The sequence below is a fragment of the Nicotiana tabacum genome, chromosome 8, assembly GCF_000715075.1.
Source record: "Nicotiana tabacum cultivar K326 chromosome 8, ASM71507v2, whole genome shotgun sequence".
NCBI classification, from domain to species: domain Eukaryota; kingdom Viridiplantae; phylum Streptophyta; class Magnoliopsida; order Solanales; family Solanaceae; genus Nicotiana; species Nicotiana tabacum.
In genome coordinates this window covers 40879504-40903545 of record NC_134087.1, presented here as the reverse complement: position 1 = coordinate 40903545, position 24042 = coordinate 40879504, and the positions used below count along the sequence as shown (strand labels likewise).

Genomic DNA, 24042 nt, shown 5'->3' with positions numbered 1-24042 from the left:
CTACTATCCCGAAGACGAAGTCTAGAAATGCTAGGAGACGAACTCCGTGGAGAGGAAAATGAGGTCTTTGATGAATATGGCTGCGATCCACACCCCTACATTGATCTAGACCCATGCTGCGATCTAGACCATTGTTGCGATCCGACCGACTAAAATCTAGATGGATGAAATCTAGCTAGAGATGAAGCAAATGGAGAAGATGACGGGCGTACCACATGGCTCTATGACTGGTGACTGGATGCACCCATGTAACTATTGGGTGGATCATGAGAAGGAAGAAGGGTATAGCCCTGTGGTGGAGAATGGTGATAATAATGCTGGGTGGGCAAATGGTGGATAGTATGATGAGTAGATGGATGTGGTGGAATAGATCTGTGCCTAGAAGATTGCTGTCGGCCATCAGCAGCAGAGGGATGCAAGTGTGGAGTGGAAGGAAACGAGGGTGTAGCACCATCATCATGATCAATAGGCCTTTTATCCTTCCTAGACCTACCTCGACCCCTACCGGTCATTTGCATAAATTAAATAAAATGTTAGAATTGAGAATATAAATCTATATAAGTTGAGGGCGCTTGAAAAAACTAACATGCTAGTCGTCTTTGTCGACGTATCCTTCCTCGTCTGAAAATACTTCCTCTTCACTTATTTCATTTTTATTAGGTGATTCTTCATCCTCATTTTCTATAAATGTTATTTACTCCATATCAACTTCCTATTAATATGCGTTGAGGATGCTCCAAGTAATTTTCTAACTGATCATTCACCATTTGGTTAACACTTGAGGTATCGTTTTGGTAAGCAACATCTAGCACATTCTCAACTTCCACCCTACCAACAGGCTTTGTTTTGATTACAACCAACCAATCAGCCTTATCCCTCCGCAATGGATATGGAGCATAGTACACTTGCCTAATTCTTTCTACAATTATAAAAGGATCATACTCCCTCTTTTTATTAACCTCAATTATGTTGTATTGCGAGTGTACATTTGTACCTCTTCTAGATGTTGGGTCAAACCACATGCATCGGAAAAGTATGATCTTCTTATTTGGCCTACCTGAATATGACAATTCTAGAATCTCTTTGATCATACCATAATAATCATTTTTCCCATCCTAGTTGTCTTCACCACCTTTGACACACACCCCACTATTATTGATTTTTTTATACTTCGAGTATTCCTCGATGTGAAATTTGTAACCATTCACATAATACTTAGACATAGTCGTAACTGTAGGTGCAGGTCCCCAAGATATGTCTTTCAAAAATTGATTAACATCGTTGTTTGGATTGTTGACCTACATATAGGGGTAAATAAATCACAAGTGAGCAAGTATATTTATAAGTATGTATATTCACATGTGAGAAAGTATGTAAGATGCACTTACACACTCTTTAAACCATGCCTCAAATGTAGAATATACAACACCATGATCAAATTGACTCATGAAGTCACTAAGCGACATATTGAAAATTATTTGTTAATTGTATCAACCAAATTAAATAGCAGACCATGTAAATTAATCTTACGTCAACACTTACTTTAGAAATGGTTAAACTTCCGGACAATTTAGCAACACATGATTTGAAGCTGATTTGTACTCCATACTACTTAGGCCCCTTTTTGTTCAATCTTTAGAGCCTCGGCCTGGTTGATTGAATATGGACATTGGTGGATATAATGTATCAATCTCAATCACCACATTGTGCCAATTGGGCCTATTTCTAGCACATGTCACATGACACATGACTGGCAAAGTAGTAAGAACAAAAATGGGCAGTTTCCTTTGCAAGATAGGTTTCGCATATGGATCCTTCAATCCTATTCCACTTTTTAACAAATCGTTTACACTTGCCGATAGTCTTGCACATTGTCATACTAGACAATAACATTAAAGAAAATTACAAGAATAAATCAAGGTTTGATCATTACCTCTCGAATGGATACATCCACCTGCATTGAACCGGGCCTCCAAGTCGCGCCTCGTGTACAAGGTGAATTGGAAGGTGTTCCATTACATCAAAGAAACTACATGGAAAAAGTCCTTTCCAGCTTATTACTGATCACAGGAATGTTCTAATTCATTTGAAATAGATTTTCTTTCCTTAATGTGGTAGAACATTAATCTTTGAAGAACAAACTTATCTTTGTGATGAGTTTTCATATATTTTCAAGCAATCCACAAAATGCAATAGGGATTAAGGTTTCCATGAATATATGACAGTCATGACTTTTCATATGAGTCAGCTTTCCCTCAACCATATCAACACGTTTTCCCAGGTTCGATGCATAGCCCTCGGGCATTTTTAGGTTTGTAACCCACTCACAAATCTGTCGTCTTTGTTCCAAAGTGAATGTGTAGCTGGCCTTGGGCTGGAACACCTTACCATTGTTCCCAGATTGCAAATGTAATTCAGGTCGCCTACAATATTCTTGTAAGTCCAGTCTAGCCTTCAGATTATATTTTGTCTTATTCTTATCATCTATCATTGTGTTGAATAAATTATCAAAATAGTTCTTCTCAATATGCATGACATCAAAATTATGCCGGAGAAGATTATCCTTCCAATATGGCAACTCCCAAAATATGTTCTGTTTTGTCCAGTTATGGGTAACACCAATCCAAGAAATCTAGAAGGTGGGGCCTCAGTAACTTTAGTGAAGTTCTGAACCTTCTCCCAAATTTCCTCACCGGAATAAATTGGAGGTGGAAAATCATGTTCAATTGTATTCTTTTTGAATGCGTTCTTCATCATTCTGAACTCATGATCAACTGGCAAAAACTGACGATGACAATCAAACCATGACTGCTTTCGGCCATGTCTTAAAGTGAACACTTTACCATTTTTCATGCAGTAAGGACATGCTAACGTTCTGGCAGTCATCCGCCCAGACAACATTCCATACGTAGGAAAATTATTAGTGGTCCACATTAAGTTAGCACGCAAGTTAAAATTTTGCTTAGTTGATATATCATATGTCTCGACTCTATCATACCACAACTGTTTAAGCTCATCAATCAGAGGTTGCAAATATACATCAATCAAACTCTTTGGATTTCGGGGACCGGAAATAACACAATTTATAAAAAAATATATGGACTAGTCATACACATTTCAGGCAGAAGATTATACAGCGTAATAAAGACCGGCCAGCATGAATATGGTGTTGCAGAAACAGAAAATGGCGTGAAACCATCAGCACACAAACCCAACCGAACATTCCTTGGTTCACTAGCATAATCCGGATACGTCCTATCAAAATGCTTCCAAGCTTCCCCATCTGAAGGATGACATATAACACCGGGCGGCCTTCTATTTTCATAGTACCATCTCATATGATGAGCGGAACTCATCGATGCGTACAACCTCTTTAATCTAGGAATAAGGGGTAAGTAATGCATCAACTTCACCGCAGCCTTTCCCGCTGGAAAGCCGCTTAAAACGAGATTTTTCACAAAATTTACAACTTTCTAAATCTACATCACCCTTATAATACAATATGCTAAGATGCAACCATCTTCACAACAATCGATTCTCATAGATGAGAATCCTAACTTAGAAATCAATCTTTTAGCCTTATAGAAATCTTCAGGTATGTTGAAAGCTGGGTCAACTAGTTCACTCATAAGGCCAATGAAAGAATCCATTCCTGCTTGAGAAATATTGGTATCTGATTTGATACTTAATAATCTAACCGCAACAGACAACTGAGAGTGCATACTCCCTTGTCTTAGTGGATGACTAGCGGCCTCTAACTGTTCATAAAAATATTTTGCCTCTTCGTTAGGAGGTTGTTCAATACTTTCATGGGTTTCAAAATCGAAGTGCATCCCTAAAGCATCCGCAACCATTTCATGGTATCTAGGATATTGAACGCTATTCTCCACCAACCTACTACTTTGACCAACAACTACGTTATGAAATACAACATCACTACCATCAATCTCTCCATGACTAGTCCACACAAAATAATTATCCGTAAACTCTTTTTTATAAAGATGAGCTTTAACATCCTCCGATCCAAAAAAAATGCGAACACTTGCACTTCGCAAAAGGACACCTAATCAACCCTCCAATTCGAAACGGTTCAAGTGACATTGCATGCGTAATAAATTCCTTAACCCCTTCTATAAATTCCTCCCTAAAAACCGACGATTAGGATAATTCCTATTATACATCCAACTATGATATTCCATTTACATAAAGAACGAATAAATTATATTAATCAAAGTTCAAATTAATTTATAGAATTAAGTTACATAATAAATTATAATTTGTTAGCACACTCAATTAATCAGGATTTTGTGCAATATTAAGCCATATGTTTCGACATGATATATATGTAAATCTTGGTGATACACTACTAAAACTATATGGAATAATAAATAAAAGTTGCATAGGAATGTTTGGTAGTGGAGAACTAATAAATTAATAATACTACTACTACAATTTAAAACCTCCATCATCCATATGACATGAAGCTGACACTAAAAAACAGTCCAAAATTAGGGTCAGCTTCCACTATTAGTGCCAAGAGACCATCAAGAAGGGTACATTTAAAAATAATTAAGCCCAAATCTTCTTCATTAAGTACCACTTTTTCAAAACCATCCCCACTTTTATACAATAAATTAAAGTAATATACATAACCACCAATTTTTCCAACATGGAGCATGAAAAGTGCATAGGTCTAACTTGCAGGCATAAAACAGTGTGTCATGTCTCATTTCATAGATCAATCAATAAAAACAGAGGATTTTTAACTTTAAGGGCAGAGGTAGTATATACCCAAAAAGAAAACTTATCAGAGATGGAGAGGAGTCTGAGTGCCAACGATGGCCGCTTGGATTACCAACGACTGGAACACGGTTCAAAATGCACAGAGACAAAAAGGAGTTCTAATCCTGTAAAATTTCAAATCTCTCTCGTACTTCCTCTATGTTTGTGAACTCATTTCCTTTTTTGTCTGTTCCAAAAATAATGAATTCTTTCTAAATTTGGTAACAATTTAGCTTAAAATTACAACTTTATCCTTAATGAGAAGCTTTTATAACCACACAAATACTCTGGGCTCCATTTAGACTTGTCTAGGACAACAAATTACAAACTCTTCATTTTTTTCTTAAACTTGTGCACATAAATTGAAACGGAGGCAGTATCAGATATCTAACAGCGGTTTTTATCCCAGATGATCTCCTGAAACTGATAAAAAAAAAATTCCATCTCAAGCATCAAATCAGATAGTTGCTTTAATCATTTTGTTTCTAGCTAGAGATGTTTGCACCAATCAAGGGGATCATATCACCCTAATAGAGTTGCTATTTACATGACCAGAAAGAGAAATCAGAAATACTTGATTACGCATGTTTTCCCTAAGGTCAGTAGAATATATATATATATATATATATGTAGGATGCTAGTTCAAACTTAGAGTGATATTTATGGAATCTAAATATTCAATTTCATGTGTGTGAATTTGTGTAAATTGAAATGTTGGGTAAATGATGAATACCGATTTGCTTAGTGGATAGCCGTTCGCTAAGTATTGATTTTTTTTTCTTTTTTGCGGAAATTGCCTATATATTGTTCCTGAAGATGGAGGAATAACACAAACAAGAAGGTGACTCTTTCTCTTTATATGGTTATTTGGTTTGTCAAGGAGCATGATATATGCCAAAGTTTGATTATTCATCTAAGTTGCTACTGCTAAACTATAGAAGTGGTGACATGTACTTGCAACCTTTTAAATTTTTTTTAGACAATAAACAAAGTTCTTTTATTAATTAATCACTAGTAACTGAGTAATCCAGAAACAATCCTGTTGCGTAAACCTTAACATCATTCAATTGAAAGCATAATGTATATATCTAAAAAATTATAGAACTTCACAAAGTAGGGGGAAAAAGATTGAAAGAATACAAGGTCCAAAGATTCCTCTTTAACTCTAACAAGACATGGTCAGCAAAAATAATTCAAATGGATTCCGATTGTGTTTTCCCCAACCCAACTACAAACTAACATGAATAAAAACTTTATTTTCTGAATTGCCATGAAATTATGCATCTCAACTCAGTCAAATTATTCCCTATAGATTTCACCTATTCCTTTTTTTTTTTTGTGCGAAACATAATATTGCATTAAACATAAATAAAATTACTAGAGAGAGGGTGATGCCTGTGCATCGATAATATAGTTGTTTGATAGTTGTCTATTACAAGGATTAATACTATCTATTCTAATTGTGTTATCCACCCCATTTACTCCATTGGAGGCAGTTGTTTCCTCAGCAACGTCGTAATTCCAAAAAGTGTTATGATTCATGTCCTCCTCTTGTTCCTGATGTGTGCATGTTGTCTTCCTAAAGCGAGTTGCTCCTTCCTGATCCCTTTGCAAAAAGGTGCTCACAAAAATCCGGTGGCTCTTCAAAAATAGATGGTCTTTCATTAGAGGCCATGTTGCATCCCGCCTTTGCTAAACCATCAGCCACCTCATTCCCCTCTCTATAGGTATGTGCAATGGTAACACTATGCAGTTGGTCCAAGAGGTACCTGCAATCAGTGAGTATATTAGTATAAATGATGTTGTCCTTTTTTAACATTGTAAGTACCTCTGATGCATCGATGTTTATTTCCAGCGGGACCAAATTGTATCTGTTTGTCAATTTCAGTCCATGGAATAGGGCCTTTAGTTCTGCCTGGATGATGGTGGCATTGTCCAAATTGCCTGCAAAACCTATAATCTAATTTCCATTTGAATCGCGTATGGTTCCTCTTATACCTGCTTTCTGAGTTAACGTTGATATAGCTCCATCCGTATTTAATTTGTAGTAGTTTGGTTTAGGGGGTATCCATTTGATAGGTTGCATTATAGGGATTTTGGTTGTTGCTACCTTTGCAGCTAAATAGGTAAATTTCAGTGCATGGTTAGTAATTTTTTTTAAGTGATATGTGTTGTTGTGTATTATTAAAATTGTGATTGTTATGATTAATCCAAATATCCCATAATGTGTACGAAATAAAAGTTTTGCTATTTATACGGTAAGGCATGTTGTTGTACTTTGTAATAATGAGTTTCATTAACCAACCTGATGGATGAGAGTATGTAGTTATATTGTTGATAAAGTTTGGTATACCAAGTCATTCCATATATGTTTTATGTTAGAACATTCTAAAAATATATGATTAATAGTTTCCAGATCTATATTACATATTTGACATCGGTCATCTACTGTGATTCCTATATGATTTAGGTATTTTTTTGTTGGCAACCTGTTATGCATTACAAGCCAAAGGAATATTTTTATTTTGGGTGGTATTTGAATCTTCCAAATCCAATTATAAGTGGATGTGTGTTGTTGTAATTTTAAATCCTGCTGTAGTAATTGTGAATACATTGATTGGACAGTAAATTTACCATTGTTGGATAGTCCCCAAGAGATAGTATCCGCTTTGTTTGTGTAGATAGGTACATTAATCCTGTTGAATTCATTTTTAAAAGAGTTTGTAATGTGAAAAGGTATTTCTGCCCATTTCCAATTATTATGATCTCTGTAAGTGTTGATAGTCCTTGTAGTATGTTCTAAAGGTATAGGACCATGTAATAAAGATCTAACTGTGGTGTTCGAAGCATTCCATGGCTCCGTCCAGAAGTTTATTTTTGAATTCGTACCTACCTGCCATTGAATGCTACTTTGGCATTTTTCCCAACCTAACATAATATTTTTCCAAATATAAGATGAATTTTGTATTATACGTTTGTTTTTATATTTATAAATAAGAGTGTTTGCCCATAGTTGATTAGGTGAATGAAATAAGTGGCATGCTAATCCTGCCAGTATTCCATTTTTATTTCAGAGATTCAACTCAAGGAAGTTACATACTAAATAATACTCCTATCAATGAGAACAAAAAAGAAAAGGAGAAAAGTGAGCATATTGTTCGATTCTACCACTGATAAACTAAGCTAAAACTAGTAGTTAATAGGTGTTGAACTAATGCCATTCAAAACCCAAAATAGCTAAAACTGGAGAGCATATAACGGAAAGAGCAAAACCATGAATGTTGGTCTCAAATAACAATAGGATTGAACAACCAAAAGAACAATCCGATCGAATTATTTGAAAATTTTGAAATATGACAAAATTTGAAAGAACAATCCGACTGGAAACTTGAAATTTTTTTAATAAATAATTATTTTTATACATTATATACAAGTATGACCAAATAGTTTACCAATTTCCGATCGAATTCGGTCGAAAATTTGGTAAATTTTTAATAAATAATTATTTTTGTACATTATATACAAGTATGACCAAATATTTGATCAATTTCTGACCGAATTCGGTCGAAAATTTGGTAAATTTTTAATAAATAATTATTTTTGTACATAATATACAAGTATGACCAAATATTTGACCAATTTCTAACCGAAATCGGTCGGAAATTTTATTTTTATGCTATCAGGCACTTTTTTTTTGACTTATTGCGACCAAATACTCTTATTTCCGACCGATTTCGATCGAAAAGCCTTGGACGAAAATCACCTGAGTTCTAGTAGTGATTGAGAGGAGAATGTGTTGTGTAGAACTCCAGCATCTACATCTTTATTGATCACTGAAAGGATATAATAACCCATGATGATTGAATCACATGGTAATGTAATAGGCCATTACTTGGCAGCCCAACTCTTCTTCAGACATGCTTAAAAGTTGCCTAATGACCTCATTTTCAAGATACGCCAAAGGAATGACATCTTTATTGATCACTGAAAGGATATAATAACCCATGATGATTGAATCACATGGTAATGTAATAGGCCATTACTTGGCAGCCCAACTCTTCTTCAGACATGCTTAAAAGTTGCCTAATGACCTCATTTTCAAGATACGCCAAAGGAATGACAAATGTAATATTGATTACTCAGTGATATATTATGTTTAACTGGTAAAAAAAAAACTCATGTTAAGTTGCCTGCCACGACCCTCTTCAGATAAATAGGAGTTCTTTAATAATTAGTTGCAAGATCTGGGATTGCTTTCTGTAACGTCCTTGCAGTTAATCAATTTGTAATTTTTTTTTGGTCAAGTAGTAGGAAGATATTCAGTGCAAATTATTTCATCATTATATGCTAATGTCGAGAGTAATATTTAAATACAGAAGTAAGTCCTGAAGAATTTCACAGGCGTTTGTTCAATTGAACTTTATCACAATCAGCAACAGATTAGCTATCACCATTAATCTCTTTTCTCCTGTTTATGTGTGGGAATACCACTACATGTCTCCAACAAAAAGATATGTCACTGGCTGATACTATAACACGATTAGTCAAAGTTCATTCATGATTTTGTTTATCTTTCAGGCACAGATGTTCTCGAGTCCAGTTAGCTGCTGCTTCCAAATGTTTTTTCCGTAAACAAATGAATTTTATTACTTCATAACATGTCTGAAATGTTCAAAAGACTATACTGCATCAGTTACAACCCAACTTGAAAAAACAGAATCCCAAGAAACCACACGTAAAAGTGAAATAGATGATTTAGCTAGATTACGAGCTAGCACATTCTAAGTTCTAGGAATATATATAATGTTGATACCTTCGAAAGATCTCATCAACTTCCAAATATCCTCACAAGTGGTATTTATTTCCCAAGATACTGTCATCTTCTTATGCAACATTTGTATCTGTCACGATCCAAAATCCAATAATGTTAATAAGTCAATTAAACATAAATAAATTATTTGGATCTATTATATTTTCCAAGGACTGGTAGTATAAATCATGAGCTTCTAAAATTAGAGTTTACAAAGCTGATATGAAGAAAACACATTCTGCTTAAAAAGTACATAAACAGAATTTTATAGCCTAAGGCTACCGTGAACAAAAGGCAACTACAGCAGGAACGTAGGTACGCCTTCAAATCCAGCAACCATTGAACATAGCAACATCGACATCCGGGATTTGCACGGGCTGTGTAGGAAATGTAATATGAGTACAACCGATCTCATATACTCAAAAAGTAACAAACCTAACCTCAGGTTAAAAACAGTGATGAGCTGAAACATAGGTCGGGTCCAACACCAATATCGAATAACAGTTCATAACAATGTAAAGCATATAAATAAAGAAGTAACTCAGGGATAAAGTATTTAGCACATATGGATGATTAAATGTCCTTTTGGGCCATAAGCCCATTTTGACATAATTTGGATAGGCCTCCTAAAATGGGACACGGTGCCTGAGACCGAACTCTGCTAGGTTTAAATGATATGATGCACATAAGCATGACCTAAAGGCTGACCTATGTTTGTGGTTCACTAGACAAGGCAATTCGGGGCGGCATGTGGTCGATGGCGGCTGCTCTAGCTGTCCGCCCATTCCACGCTTCCACGCCAACCCCCTTAAAAACACGGGTGACTCACAAAAAGGTCATGTGAGCTCAAACATACTCCGAAAGACTTGTTGCAGAAAGAATTGACCGGGTAATGCATATGATGACAGTTATAAAGCGGTAAACACATAAGGAAAAACGATAAACAAATAACTAACAAAACAGGAAATAAGACAAACAAACCAAATAAACAAAGCAAATAAAAACAAACAAACACCTCAACCGAATATCCTAAAAGCCAACGAGATCAAATATCCGCTCGAACCTACAACTCCCCCGCGCAGAGTCGCCAGAGCTGTCACACCCCTTTTTTCAACTCACTTAACCCATTAAAATATATAAAGAGATTTGTAAAGCTCAAAAGAGTTTTTAATTAAAAAGTGACAAAATTGTGTTCAAAAGGAAATAACTCAGAATCACCACCTGACATTGGTTTCGGTGTGCAAGGTCACCGTTTTTAAAAATAATTTTCCTTTTAAAACACTTTGGACTTCAAACTAAGTCTGCACCAGAAATTCAGGCAAGGGGGTTCAATTGACTCGGGGAGAAGGTGTTAGGCATTCCCCGAGTCCCGTAACTAGTACGTTTGCATACATGATCTAGTTGGCTTTTAAAATATTCGAATTAAGGTAAAAATACACAAAAGAAGACGAACACAAAAAGTTTCAAGGTTTTCCCTGCCTAAATAAAAAGAAAAATAGAAATAAAAATAAGAATAAAAACAAAATACTACACCATGCTTCCTTCACAAATTCGTCACGGCCTCCAGAATATTTACAAAGTATTTCGGAGCATTCCCCGGATAATATAATCAACTAAAGGGACAACCTCTCGCCTCAACAAAACTAAAACATAAACGCCCTAAAGATTTGGCTACCCAAATGTGGTCAGCCTAAAACATGCTCCTAACACTCGAAACAATAGGATAATAAAATAAGATAAAAGAAAGCTAAGTGAGAATGAATTAACAGCATGCTGATTTTTCCTGTAAAATTTCTTAGTTTACCTCATTACCACACGACCCCATAAATCAATCGTCCAAAATAACTTACTCCAATTATCTACACACACAAAGATAGTACTCAACATATAAAACACATAGAAGAGGAGGGAAAGATAACAATTTGACAAAACAAAAAAAACAAATAAGTCAAGAAACGGTAGATCAAGGCATGACAAGAGCCATCTAAAGCTTATTGACATCACCCAATTAATCTTATTCTTAAACCATGGTTCGGAATCTTAGACAAGGCAAATCAGATACCACGTTAATCTTATCCAGATGATTTCGACTCAAATATTTTAAATCCAAATAGGGAAATAGCAAAGAATTGAAACCAAATGAAAACTGTACTGCCAAGCATACGAAATCATCTAACCCAATTAATGTTCAAGATTTTTGCACTTACACGTACTTCAAAAATGGACAAGAATCCAAAACAATTTTCCTATTAAACTTAATCGAGGCACGATACTAACTACAAGCTGATTTCAAAATTTAAAGCAATATCACTGGATGAACTTCATATCTCCAAATTTGATTCAATATCCTAATCTGCTTGACAGTGAATCTATCCAAAAGAGTTCAACAACTTACGCACAAACAGTGAACCATAGTGAACATAAGATAGCTTCAAACAATGACTTTAAAACATGCTTCCAGGATATGGATTGAGCATTCAATTTTAACAAAGATAATCAAAAGACTAATGAAGAACCCCAAGCAAAAACCTATCATTGACTCAACAGCATTTGGCATTGGAACGCTTTCTATTTTTTTACACCAAAAAACAAAACCAATCTGGCTCGCTTAAGGCAAGAAATTCGTGGCACAATTTAGAGGGGTTAGGGTAAACATGTTCAAAGAAATTCCAGCCGTCATCTCACACCTAAACTGACAGGAATAAAATCAACTTAAGCCCGAATCAACTTTCAACATTCAATAATAAAACAGACATTTATACAAACCAATCTGATGCTATCACCAACAAGCATAGAAGAGGAGGATGAAACCTTAATGGCAAAGCAGTATGAATTCGATTTCATTTAAATCCAAGGAATATACTGATTTATGCAAAGTCGTTGCCAAAGCGATTAATGCGCACTAACATGAAAATTTTGCACTTGACAAAAGCAAAAAGAACTATCCCAGTTGGTTCTAACAGTACAAAATAGGACTCATCAATTCAGATTATCATAAGTCAAAATAACACTTCAACTGGACACTTTGAATCGAGGCAGATCTGAATCACAAGGCATTTCATCACAAAGAGTAAAAAAATAGAACACATGTAATGAAGAAGTTTCAATTGGATTCAGCACAATCTGCAGTTCTCAAAAATCCGCTTCTACTAACAATAATTTGATTATTTAATCCTAGGCTCCCGTCATGCTTTGACCAACACAATCGACTAACAAGAGTGAGAAAAACAGAGGATACCTGAAATGAAATTTTCCAATATATTTCTGTCCGGTGGAAGGAAGAATACAAGCAGAAGATTGAATGATGAATTCAACTAGAAACGAATAGAGCAACGGCAAACGATTCTGGAACCGCGAACTCGAATGACACTTCGACTCAGCTTCAAATTTCAGAAATCTCCATTTTTGAAAATCACCATTAAAATTGGAATAGAAGAAGCAGAAATGTATTTTATTTATTTATTTTTTAATTTTTTGTTTGAAATCTGAAAGAAAGAGAAAACTGGAAAGTCCGAAAATCCCCAAAGAAAGAAACCTAGTTTTTTTTAATCCTTCTCCTTACAACCGAAAATGAGCCTATTATATATAGATCCCATTTTTCTATCAAAAAACAAAAAGAGTGAAAAACGCGTGAATCAGTTAAGGAATCATGAGGTTTGACGGGTAGGTGACGTGGAAGAAGGAGAAGATGAGAGAGGGGGGACCATGGGGGACCAGCGAGAGGCACGTCGCCGGATTATCCTTTTCCGGTGACTTCGGCGGCGGGCAGAGGGGTGGTGCAGCTGGGTGAACTTTTGTAGGGCTAGGGTTTAGGTGTCTTGTAGGGTTAGGATTTAGGTGTAAAATGTTATAAAGGTGGTTTTATATGGCTTGAAGAATTAGTTATAGCCATTGGATGGAAAGTATATGAAGGGCTAGGATTAAACTAAAGAGGGAGATGGGTCAGATGGGTTATGGGGCGGGTTACGGGTTAATTGGACGGGTCAGTCCGGTTTGGGCTTGGGGCGTGGGTCAGGGGTATTGGGTTGTTAAATTTTGGACCTAGGTTTAAATTGAGCTCTGAAATTCTACTAATTTGGGCTAAGAAAAGCTGAAAATTTAATTTAGTTATGAAGTAATATAAAATACCTATATAGAAAAATATAAAATAACTCTTTATTAATTTTAATAAACTATTATATTAAAATAAAACTAAAAACCAAAGTGGAAACTATTTTTTGTATTTTTAAAAGATTATATAAAAAAAATAAGTTAAAAGAAATATATCTTTCTAAAAATACCTAATACCTGAATTAAACAGAAAAGAAGAAATTATTTTTGTATTTTTTCAATTTTTGTGCATTTAAAAATAGAATTAAAATTAATAATAAAGTGAAATCATATAGAAATAAGCTCAAGTAATATTCTAAAAATACTAGGACTATTAAGGGTAATTCTAATGCGCGGGTCAAAAATTACATGTCTACAGTTTTGGCTTTCAAGAGTATTAGTGAAAACTCAAATTCTTTACCGAAAACGTCGTGAAATATGAGATAGTTAAAAAAAACTTTATTTTCTTTTCCAAAACTCCTTTTCATTATAAATAAGATGTTTCATTTTCTTTCCAGATAGCAAGTGTGAGATACCTCTCTATGACCACATATCAATGTGTGTAGAATATCATGAATGACGGAATACCATACAACATGAGGAAAATGTATCTCTACGCATGTATATCATATATGCATGCCAATGCCAGGTATCTCAAAGATGAATCATGTGCTCGCACTCTCAAAATACTCCACCTCACTGTATCAGACCTTTCACTCATCATAATCAACCACTCGGTACTGTATATCGCCCATACGGTCCAGGGAAGATTCATCCCGGAATATATACATTACTGACTATAAGTCACCCAGTACCAAGGAAACATGCCAATCCAGCCTCATGGAGAAGATCCATCTCCATACCAAGGGAAGATCTATCCCTGAATATAATCAACCACGCTCACTGAGGGTGTGCAGACTCCGGAGAGTCTCCTTTAGCCCAAGCGCTATAGTAAGCCAATCATGGCATAAATCAATCAGGTCGTCGGCCTTAGTTAATAATCAATAAAATATGCTGCGACGTGCAGCCTGGTCCCATAACTGTCTCTCATAATCAGGCTCTCGGCTTCACTCAATCATCAATCTTTCCAGTCTCACCCACGGGCTCACAATGTCATAAAAGTTGACCCGAAACAATGATATAATGTATCCATAAATAACAATCGAGACCGAGATATTATATGAATGTATGAATGTGACTGAGTATGAAATATCAATGAAATTAAAGAGATGACAGCAAGAAACGACCGCTAGGGGTCCCAAAAATATCAGCATAAAGCATAAACGTGATGTACAACTCATTTATCTTATCACATGGTGAAAACACAGATATCAATAAAATAGGGCTACTATTCAGTTCCATGGAAATAACAAAGTCACAACTCACAGGATGCATGCCCACACGCCCGTCACCTAGCATGTGCGTCACCTCAACACCAATCACATAGCACATAATTTAGGGTTTTATACCCTCAACACTAAGTTTAGAAGAGTTACTTATCTTAAACAAGCCAATTCCGACACCGAGCAAGCCAAACGATGCTCCAAGAATCCCATCACGCGTGTTCCGACCTCTGAATGACTCGAAACTAATAAAAAATAACTCAAATACATCAAACAATGCTAAAGAAACCAATCCCAATCGAAAAGGGTCGAATCTTTAATCAAAAGCCCAAAATCGTCCAAAAATTCTAATTCGGGCCCGCACCTCGGAACCCGACAAAAACATGAAATCCATCAACCCATTCAATTACGAGTTTAACCATACTAGTTTCACTCAAATATGACTCCGAATCGGTATTCAAAACTCAAAAATTCATATTATGAAACTTTAGGCCAAAACCCCCAATTTCTTCTTTAAAATTCATCAACCAAAAGCTAAAATCGAAGATAGATTCATGAAATATAATTAATACCGAGCATAGAACACTTACCCCAATTCATATGCTGAAAAGTGTCTCGAAAAATTGCCCAATTCCGAGTTTCCCAACTCAAAATATGTTAAATACACAAAACACTCGTTTTAACACTGTTCTGCCTCGTTTCTTATGTGAAAAGATCTCGAAACTTACTTTTGATGCCTCCAATGGATTCTTTGTGAAATTCTAGTCAAGTTAGGCTCTTAAATCACTCAATTTCACCTTATATTGAAGGAGATATGTTGGTTTCAATATTTGAAAATAGTGCAGATTTTTAAATACGCAGAAGTGGCAATTTCGTAATTAATTTGAAAAATCTGGCATCCCAATTCTTAGTAAAATGACCATAAAATCCTCATACGATGTCTAAATTTGATAATTATTTTTGCTATGTCTCCGTAATTACGATACGGATCTAATGCTTTAATCAAAACAGAAATCGGAGCACATTTGTTCAATGTGATACCATTTATGCTTGAAGAAACGACGTCGAAACATAAAAAAACGAGCGCAACACAACCCAAATCTATCTGAAACTCACCTGAGCCCTCGGGACCACATTCAAACATACCAACAAGTCTGATAACATGACACGGACCTACTCGAGACCTCAAAACACACATAATAACATCGAAACGACGAATCACACCTCAATTCGAAATCATTGAACTTTGAAACTTCAACTTTCACAACCGATGCCGAAACCTATAAAATCACGTCCGATTGACCTCAAATTTTGCACATAAGTCACATTTGACATTACGGACATGCTCCAACTTCCGGAATCAGAATCCGGCCCTGATATAAAAAAGTTCACTCCCGGTCAAACTTTCCAAAATTTCAACTTTCGTCATTTCAAGCCAAATTCCACTATGGAACTCCAAATCACGATCCGGACGCGCTCCTAAGTCCAAAATTACCTAAAGGAGCCAACAGAACCATCTGAAATCTAATCCGAGGTCAAATACTAAAAAGTCCAACTTGGTCAAACCTTTAAAATTTAAAGCTTCTAGCTGAGAATCATTCTTCCAACTTGAATTCCGAATAACCTGAAAATCAAAACCGACGATCCACATAAGTCATAATACTTCATACGGAGCTACTCATGCCCTCAAACAACCGAGCGAAGTGCAAATGCTCAAAATGACCGGTCGGGTCGTTGCAGTACCACATTCTTTGTATCTGTTAGTGTTGGTATCGAAATAGTATGTATTATTCTGTCAAAGAATACACAAGTTATAGGAGAAAACAAATCAATAAAAAAGAAAATAATCCCTTGATTCTAAACAAAGAGGTATTTCCAATCTAATCTAATCCCTAAGAATCTGAAACTTTCCTAACCTAGCTGATATGATTTGATCCTATATGATCAGATAATACAAATCAACATATCTCATTTGATTTGATTTGATTACACAATCATAATCAGATATTACAAATCAACACTCTCCCTCAAGTTGGCATGTAGATATCTGACATGCCTAACTTGCTCACAAGACTTTCAAATCTTGGTTAAAATAACCCCTTAGTAAAAATATTTGTTGGTTGCTGATATGTTGGCACAGATGGCAAGCACACACTTCTTTCTTCAAGCTTCTCCTTGATGAAATGCCTATCCACTGTGGATACCCAATTTTTTCTGTATATTTTTTAATATACAAAATACTTTCAAAATAGCATATGTATGTATATATAAGTATGTCCAATTGTTTTATCAATTTTTTAAATTTTAAAGATTTTTAAACTAATTTATTCCCCTATTTTATTCATAAAAACCCAATAATATTTCCAAAATTACCATTTTTCTAATTCATTTATTGGATTTTCATATTTATGCCAAAATATAGCTAAAATAATTTTTGTACATTTTTACAAATTTATTTAGTATTTTTAAAGCTAAATTGCATATAATTGCAATATTAGCCTCTTTTAGATTTAATTGCGTTTATATCTATAAAAATTAAGTATAGTATTTTTAATTTGATAATTATATGATACAAATCATTTTAATACTTTTAATTTATTTTCATAATTTAATTTTCTATTTTTATAAAATAAATGGGAATAATTGGCTATTTAAAAACTAGCCCAATTACCTTTCAATTATAGCCTAATTTGAACCCAATTTTACCCCGACCCAATTCCCTTCAAATCCGACCCTTTACCCATTTAAATGACCCACCCAGACTCCCACTTAATCCCAGCTGTTGATCGTGTAGATCAGTGGCTCTCATTACTCTCTTCCTTTTTAAACCCAAACGACCCCTTCACCCTAATCCATTTCTCACAATATGTCGCCTTTGAATCCCACTCTTAAATCCTCTCTACAACAACATCAAACCCTGGCCGCCGCCACCTTAATCTACCCTAATCCATGGCTCTCCAAGACCATCTAAGACCTGTATCAGCCTCTCATAGCTTCTACGTGTTCGTTTCTGTGGTCTCATGACTAGATTCTAAAGGGTCTTGGTCCAGTCTTTGCTCGATGACTGTTCTCCGGTCGTCTCTGACCTTTCTCCGGCCAGCCATGGTCATTCAAGTCAAACCCTTGACTCTCCTGTTTAGATCGATGGCTTTCAAGGCCTTTCTCGTCACTTGGGGTTCTTCTGAAACCCTAATCTCTAAGAGCTTATCAACTTCTTTCAGGTTCACTTTAGATCTATGCTTGCTATGAGTTTTTAAATGCCTTCTCGAAGCTTCTTTATTTTGCTTTCAGAAAAAAGACTCTTCATCTTTTTCTGATTAGGGATTTCCTTCAAGTTCTTCTTTTCAAAATCTTTTCTGAGTTTAGCATGATAAAAACCCTAATTTCTTTTGGGGTTTCTGAGACTATTTGTTAGGTATTTGTTTGATTTACTTTTTTATCATAACTAGACTCGATGGGTGATAAAAACCCTAATTTCTTTGGATTCGTTCGAGTTTCTGAGACTATTTGCTAAATATTGTTTGATTTATTTGTTCATCATCTTTAAACTCGATCGATGTTGAAAACCCTAATTTCTTTTGGGGTCTATTCGAGTTTCTGAAACTGATTGTGCGATTTATTTGTTTATCATCTTCTAAGCTTGAATGTTATTAAGGAAAAACCTATGTCTTTGGGTTTGAAATTGCTCGTTGGAATACCTGACTTGATTTGAAGTTCCTTTGTTTCAACATCTCTTTTCTTTATGTGATTCCTTTGATTCAACATCTCTTTTCTTTATGTGATTCCTTTGATTCTGGGTTCTTACTATCTTTGAAACTCGATTATGCTTTTCAGAAGGGTTTTCGCACTTGACCCTTTGCATGCTTCTGATACTCTATCTTTTTTTTCTTTTCTCTATACTACTGATTCAATGAAACTTGACCTACGTGACTATCATTCTTCGAATGTTTGCTGTCTACTAACTTTGTGCTACTATTGCATGATGTTTTTTTTGCCAATAGTTTGGCCTCGCACATGTCCATCGTTTGTGTACTCTATTTATATGTAGAGGCCCCTCTTTGATTGATTCTCAATTTTGGGACTGATTTCAAAACTTCTCTTTTTGTTAACTCTAATTTTATTCGCCTGTTAAAGTGATTGATCCCTTTCCTTACTTATTACCTTGCTGAATCTTTTCCCCAAAACAAGTGTATCTTTGTACTTGGACTCTATTGTGTACTCAATGTTTTACTACTTCCTTTTATGGTAATAACCAGTCGACCTACAAACTGATTTTCTTTCCTTCTTTTAAACCTGTTAGCCCCGTTAAAAAAGTGATTCCTCAATTAAAGGGGAATCACTTGGTTGATTGATTCTGATTGCTGATTACTTCCAGATGTGCATTTATTGCCTTATTTCTTACATGCTTTCAAAACTATAAATACCCACCTTCTCTTCTTTCAAACACACGAATACAAGGCATAAAACACTTGAGTTTAAACACACACTCCACTAAAATCTCTCTCTTTTCTCTGTTGCTACTTGTATTGCTGCCTTACCTAGCCGGCTGAAAGCCAAGGCTAGGCTGTGGGAAGCTTGCTTATTTTTTCTCTGCATTTGCATCTTACTGGTATGTTCTAATTAAGCTTCTGAACCACCAACAACATGTTTCTTTACTGTCTCTTGTCGCACCTCCTTTTTCCGCGCCCGCGAGGTTACAAGGGGAGTTTTCTCCAATTAAAGGACAGTCGAAACGGGATTTGTTTGTTTGTTTCAGAGTCGCCACCTGGGAATTTTAAGGCGTCCCAAGTCACCAATTTTAATCCCTGAATCGAGGAGAATATGACTTTGTTTATTATTCTGCGAACCAGAAATCCGGATAAGGAATTCTGTTAACCCGGGAGAAGGTGTTAGGCATTCCCGAGTTCCGTGGTTCTAGCACGGTCGCTCAACTGTTATATTTGGCTTGATTATTTTGATTTATTAAATACATTTTTATTGCATGATTTTATTGTTACCGCTTCTATTTAAATTGTTTATAATTAAAGACCCTTCTTCGAATCGAATCACGCGTACGTGTATTCGTTTTATATATTAATATTTTTTAACGTGAAAATCGTGTCACGCGTACGTATACACAATATAATAATTATTAATTATTTATTTTTTTTTCGAAATTTTTTTATTATATAAAAAAAAAGACTTAAGTTCGAAATTGTGCTAAAATAAAATTATGAACGTTCATCGCTCTTGTATAATTAAATATTGAACCGCACATCTCGAGTTATATGAAATTAATATTGATATTCTCCGAAGAGCCCCCTTTTTATTAAATGTTCTTTCGAAGTTGCGCGAACGCATAATCCGAATTGCTTTTAGAAATATAATCAGGTTACGCGAACGCATCCCTAATCACGCAAAAGATTCTTAATAGTAGTATAGATTTTCCATAAATATTTATTGCATCTATCTATTTTTAAATGTAAGAATCGTGGAGAATTACCGATTGGGATGCCACCAAATTTCTTGACAAAGAATTCAAAATTTATTAGGCGTTGCTACAAGTCTTATTTTACGCGTATGAATTATATACCTCAAAACTATTCAAATTTTAAAGAATTAATGATATGAAAAAGAAACAAACATGTAACTAAAAATACTACCATTTTTATCGTGGATACAACATTAACATATCCAAAAATTGAATCGCATATAAAACTGGAAAAAGAATTAATTTGATAAACAAATTAATAGTTTCTGCAGAACATTTAATGCGAATTCTATTTCTACATATCCTTGACATAAAATGTTGCAATTCGTGCTTGTAAATCCCATATCCTTCTCATATACTTGTTTTTAGTCCAAAGTTATAATTATTTGGTTAATTTTGCTTACGAAGATTGGTTTGAGATAAATAAACCAATTCTTATATTCTGCCTATGCGAATATTTGCAAACGTTAACTCTATATTTTGTAAAAAAATCATTGACATTATTTCATATATTAAAAGAAATGAGTTGATCGCGTTCCTAAAATAACTAAGCCATTTGTTATTAAGAAAGAGAACTAATCTACCAATTGATTTAATACTATATTAACCAACTAAAACAAAACTGAAACTTAAACTAATAAAATTTAAATGAGTAGAAGACATCCTTATAATCAAACTTCATTTACTTGCCATGTTGAAGCTTTTCATGACATGAATTTTCAGATATGTACCTGATATTGGAAGCAAAAGAAAATGATGATGAGAATCAGCAGCAATAATAACAGTACAATAGCAACAACTGCCCAGCAACAATAACAACCCAGTAACATACCAGTGGAGTAGTAATCCCAAAAACAAAAGCTTTTAAGCTTTAAATGAAACAACAACCATTAATACTAATTTCTAACAAAGAAAGAAAGCAGTAGATTTTTTTTTTAGTTTTATTTTTATTTTGAAAACTTAAATATTTTTCGGAATTTTTTCTCTCTTCTATTCTCTATCAGTTTTTTTTTCTCTCTATCTGTATTCTTGTTCCCATTCTTTGTCTTCAAGACTTCACATATATAACACATCTCATAAACCTTTTAATTAATTAAAATCAATACTTTTTCTCTACCCAACCCATTATCTTTCCACTCATCCCCATTACATTAAATAAACATATCACACCACCCCATTATATTTTGTCCCCCATGCTTTATTTAAAATAATGCAAGATTCCCCTTTAATTTAAATCTTGTCCCCCCTTTATATTAAATAATCATATCACAACCCACCCCATTTCATTTTGTCCCCCATGCTTCAAATAAACAATTTCAAAATGTACAATTCCTAAACTACCCCTTCCGACCTTACCGAAATTACCAAACTACCCCTGAACGTATTACAAATTTACCAAACTACCCATCAGCTATAACACATCAATTAATCAAACTTAACCAAAATATAGACAATATGATCAATTTCTAACAATGTTCAAACAACAATATGAACATGGATGAACATCATAACAACAATATCACATGAACACGATTTTAACAACATTTCAACAACAAATCACATGAACACGAATTGAACAACAAAGAACAACTAAAATTTGATTGAACAATATTTTAGCAACAAACAATCCTATTTTCGGATTCAACAACAACAACAAACAAAGTATAAAGATTTCTAAATTCAATCATATTGAACTTAAAATCAATTCTAACAACATTACATCAAACAATTCTTATATTACACTTTAAACAAGATTATGAGAACAATTCAAGCAATAATCATAAATGGTAAACAAGAAATCAAACTATACAAAATTCGGATTCAAGATCATCCAAACAAAGTATGAACATGAATGAATCTATTTTAAGTCAACAAACATGACGGATTAAACGATTAAAACAATATATTCCTTTAATACAACTAAATTCTTTAAACAAATAACAAGATCGACGAAGAAACAATTATGAACTTAAACTTGAACTTAACAATATTAACAATTTCTAACAATACATAAACACATGAAACAAATTGAAGAAATAGTTGATTAAATTTCAATTTGAATCTAACAAACATCAAACTAACAAATACTTACTTAAACAATAATACAAACATGAAAACAACTAATTAAACTTCCATTTTAAAATCTGAAAATTAATTTAACAATCAACATGAACATGAACTAAAAATTAATTCAAACGATAAACAAAACAAACAAGAATCAAATACTTATCGGCTTTTACTTCAAAAAATATAAAAACGAAATAGACTCAAAACCAAACTAACCGGATTGAAAACAAATATGAAGCACGAAGAAGATGAAGGAACAGCAGAAATGGCAACGTGCGCAGCAATCTAGCTGTGTCCATGGCAATGAAAGAACCGAAACATGGCCATGGAAGTCGTTGAAGCAACAGACAAGGCAGTAACGGACGGGCTGGCAGCGTTGCGGCAATGGAGGAGCTTTGTCAACATATTTTGGTGAAGCAGTAGCAGTTGATCGATGCCGAACAGCAGCAGAAGCGGAGGCCATGGCAGCAGCAGTCGCGAGGCAGCTGGAAGGAGGGAGGGAAACCGCAGCGATGGGGTTCCTCCTTCGTTGGTCGAGGGTTTTTTCCGGCGTGACTGGGGTTACTTCGGGTGGAAGACGAGGCTGGTTATTCGACGAAGAGGATGAAAAGGACTGTGAGGAAGCAGCCATGAACGAGCTTGAGCTTGGCGTCATTCATGGCGCGATGAAGAAAACTTGGGGTCGTTCATGGTGCGATGGTGGAGTTGTTGGTGTTCAAAAGAAGAAGAAGCAGCCATGGGACTGCTCGTTCATGGTGCGATGAAGAAGATGAGGACGAGGCTGCCATGGGAGCTTGAGGGGGAAGCCATGGATGAGCTTTGGAGAAATTTGGAGAAGAAGAAGATAGGGAAGGGGTGGCGGATTGTTTAGAATTTTTTTAGGGTTTTTTGTCTTCTTGTTTTGTTTTGTTTTGTAAAATGTAAGACAAAAGGGTTTGGGTATTTTGGGTTATGGACTGGGTCGACCCAGTTCGAAATGGACTGGGTCGTAGGGAAGATTGGGCCATTTTTTGGGCCTATGGCTTGAAATCGAAGAAGAGGCCCAATTCCGACTTTCTTTATATTTTCGCTCTTTTTTCTTCTTTTATTTCTCTAAAACTAAATTATAAAAATACTTAAACTATTATTAAGAACTAAATTAAGTTATAAAAGCGCAAATTAACTTCCAATAACAATTAACGCACAATTAAGTATTAATTAAGCATAAAATTGTATATTTGGACATTAAATGCTAAAAATGCAAACGATGCCTATTTTTGTAATTTTTAATTTTTGTAAAACAAATTTAATTACTAACAATTGTAGAATTAAATCCTATATGCAAAATGCGACATATTTTTGTATTTTTTATTAATTTAGCAAATAAACATGCACAGATAAATACAAATAATTATTCAAAATATCACAAAATTGCACACCAAGAAAAATTACTTTATTTTTGAATTTTTTGGGCGTAATTCTCATATAGGGCAAAAAATCAC

At 34.8% G+C, this 24042-nt stretch overlaps 2 long non-coding RNA genes across 2 annotated transcripts; one reads left to right on the top strand and one right to left on the bottom strand.

The window, feature by feature from the left end:
- The first annotated feature begins 4621 nt into the window (after positions 1-4621).
- LOC107800272 (uncharacterized) lies at positions 4622-7442 on the top strand. The gene is made up of 2 exons (XR_001651353.2): positions 4622-5380; positions 6368-7442. It is a non-coding gene; the product is annotated as an uncharacterized LOC107800272 (long non-coding RNA).
- Positions 7443-9100: 1658 nt separating this feature from the next.
- Positions 9101-13442, bottom strand: LOC107800274 (uncharacterized). The gene is made up of 3 exons (XR_001651355.2): positions 12831-13442; positions 9596-9683; positions 9101-9444 (listed from the first exon to the last, which is right to left on the bottom strand). It is a non-coding gene; the product is annotated as an uncharacterized LOC107800274 (long non-coding RNA).
- Positions 13443-24042: the final 10600 nt, after the last annotated feature.